We start from the raw sequence: 3,433 nt of genomic DNA, 5'->3' as shown, positions 1-3,433 counted from the left end.
CTATGACAAAGCCACCGAACGCGTCCTTGGGTTGCGGATAGAGGGTCCCTGTACCAAGGGTTTCTGCTGAATATGGTTACAAAAATAAATAGGCAGTCGCGGTCAATTGTCGAGGGGTGGTCCAGAAGGAATTAACCCCCAAGCGGAGGTGTGCTTCTCCTGGGAACAACAATGACAACACCAAACATAGTTGTAGTAAGTGCGGTTCAAAACAACAGAACGCGCAACAATGGTCGGCCAACAATGCCGACCACTCTAGAGCTGAGGGAGCCAATGAAAATGGATTCAATGCAATGGATCGGTGGGATCTCATGACCTTTAGGAGGACGGAGCGACAAAATCATGACTTGCTAGAGTGCGACACTAAGACCAACCGCGGGCAGGCATCCAATAGAGGAAGAGCGATACTTTGTGGCCTGGAGAAACATCAACACCAAGGTGTCGCTCAAACCTAAAGATCTGGCTAAAATGGATGACAAGCTTCGTCAACATTTTTCCGGAGAATCCGACCTCTGGGCTATCAAGTATTGTGTGTATAATGCAGCGAGAGCTTTGGCCGATGCGAGCCGTAAAACAAAACCAACGGTTGATCCTAAGACCAAAAGACGAATGCATCAACTTGCCATAAAGATAGGCTGGGCAAGACAGTACGCGTGCCGCATTCAGTGTGTGATTGACTACATCACATCTGGCAGGAATTTCACCGCCAATGTTCGAAAGATCGCGCGCGAACTCCGGACCCGTTATCACACAACTAACAAGTCAAAGCTGCTGACCATCAGACAGCATATTGTTGAGAGAATACGGATACTATCTGATGGTAAGAGAAGTCTAGAGTGGAGGGAGTGGTGGGTCAGAGAAAATCAACAGTTTCTCTCTGACCCATCTCGACTTTTCCAAGACCCTCCAGTTACTGTCGAACACCCGCCCAAATCAGAGAAAGTTGAAATATTTTTGAGAGAAGTCTACGAAGTGCAGCATAGACTAGACGAAGATTCAGAAAATATAAATAGCTTCAAGGAGCTATGTAATGCCCTCATAACACCTGATAAAGAATGCCCACCCATCACTACCAAGGAGGTGAAAAAAGTATTAAGAGGGATGAAGAACTATTCCGCACCGGGACCAGATTGTATCAAAACCTTCTGGTGGAAGAAGTTTCCTTCAACCCATCAGCATTTGGCCCGTATTTTCACCTCATATTTAAAGTCGAAAGAGCCGATTTCGGAGTGGTTGGTGGAAGGGCGTACAATACTCCTACCGAAAATACGCAACTTAGCTGACCCGAAGAATTACAGGCCAATCACTTGTCTGAACATACTGTATGCGTAGCGGGATGTCGGGAAAACCTGCTCATCGATAGATGTGTCTGCAAAGATGCAGCATTCTACCAGCGTGACGTATCGATGGCCTGGATTGATTATCGGAAAGCTTTCGATTCGACCTCCCATGGACTTATCATCTGTCTTTTGGAAATCTTAAAGGTTCATCCGCAAATAGTTAGGTGCATAGAAAGATTGATGCTGCTTTAGAAAACCAGATTTACTATATCATCTGGAAAAAATCGTGTGACAACTAACAAGGTCACCTTTCAGAGAGGTGTCTTTCAGGGCGACAACATGAGCCCACTCCTCTTTTGCCTTACATTATTGCCACTATCTCTAGCATTTTGCCATTCCGACGGGTACTTGTGCGGCAAACCTGCAGTTCGAAAGTACATTGTCACGTATGTATTTTACATGGACAATCTTAAGATCTATGCTAAAAACAAAGAGCAACTACATATAGCTCTCGGGATTGTCGAACGATATACTAAGGAAATTGGAATGGAATTTGGGTTAGACAAATGCGCCAAGGTTTATTTCAAGCGAGAAAAACTTAATAGCATCCCTGAAGATCCTGAGCTTGTTGATAGAAGCGCTATACGACACCTTTGCGCTGGAGAGACTTATACATACCTGGGCCTGCCACAGAGTCGCATTCAGTATGTGACATCTGTAAAGGATACTCTCCGAAGCAGATACAAACGTCTCATCCAACAGATTTGGTCTTCCGAACTGTCGGCGAGGAGCAAAGTATCTGCAACGAACGTGCTTGCCGTCCCGATAGTACTCTATTCATTTGGAGTAGTTCCATGGACGAAGAGCGAGCTCAGATCCTTTGATATCGGGACAAGAAAGGTTATGCACATGAACAAAAGCATGCATCTTAAGTCCTCCGTTCCGTGACTGTACATCTCTTGCCGTCAAGGTGGTCGCGGAATATTGAGTCTTGAATGTCTTCACAACAGGATTATTCTGGGTACAGCACATATAGTTGCAAATAGAAGAGACCCTCTTCTTAAAATGGTCAGGAATCACGAAGAAGTGGGCAAAGGAGCGTTTCTGTACAAAGCAGCAGAGGAGGCTGCTGAAACACTCGGACTTAACTTCAGTATTAGGGGTGAGCAAAATGCATCAAATCTGATCTATCTCGAGTACTCACTCCTGCAAGCCCGGATTAAGAACGCACAAGAGAAAAACTTTCGTGAACAGCTTCTCGATAAGAGGATGCACGGTATCTTCCACAGAAATGTGAAGGATTAGTCAGTATCTTGTGAGCTAACGTTTGCTTTTCTTAAATCGCCCGGATTGAAATCTGATACGGAGGGTTTCATTTTTGCATGCCAAGACATTCCCGATGATAGCTGCAGGGCGTGCCATGCACACCCCGAGCATTTAGCTCACATACTATCTAGTTGTCCAACACACGCAGGAACGACCTACATTCAAAGGCACAATGCGGCACTAAGAGTACTTTATTACCATCTCTGTCACTCCTACGGCATTCACCTTAATATCGCTCCTCTAAATGCTCCTAGGGAAATTGAGTCAATTGTCGAGAATGGGAAGTGCCGCATATACTGGAACTTTATATTCTCGACAATTGTTTCTGTTGCTAACTCGAGGCCTGACATCGTTTTTCTTGGCTTCGAGAAGCGAACCATATTCGTTATCGAATTTTAGGCACCAGCTGAAGAAACATCATAGTCAAGGAGAATTAAAAGAAAAAGAGGTATCGAGACCTTATAAGGGAGTTGCAACGATTGTACCCGGAATATTCTGTTAAACTAATCGTCCTTACTGGCGCTCTTGGAGGAGCCAAGCTTTCGCTCGCTAATGGCCTAAAAAGCATCCCTGCGTGTCAACAATATGCTAAAACACTTGCGGGAAAAATGCAGAAGGCGGTAGTCCTTGGATCTCTCCATGTTCTCAGAGTGCACGAAACTTTTGCCGGATCGTCGTATTGATTCCGTTACAGACTGTAACCACCTATCTCACGGTCGTGAGATAGGCAATTTTTCAGATTAGCACCCGCTCCCGGCGAAATCCTGCGGTTGTCCTTATGACAAATTTTTAAATATATATTTGGTGAATCAAGATTGTCGAGTTCT

This window comes from Belonocnema kinseyi, chromosome 6, assembly GCF_010883055.1.
Source record: "Belonocnema kinseyi isolate 2016_QV_RU_SX_M_011 chromosome 6, B_treatae_v1, whole genome shotgun sequence".
Lineage (NCBI taxonomy): Eukaryota > Metazoa > Arthropoda > Insecta > Hymenoptera > Cynipidae > Belonocnema > Belonocnema kinseyi.
This window is presented reverse-complemented; position numbering follows the sequence as displayed.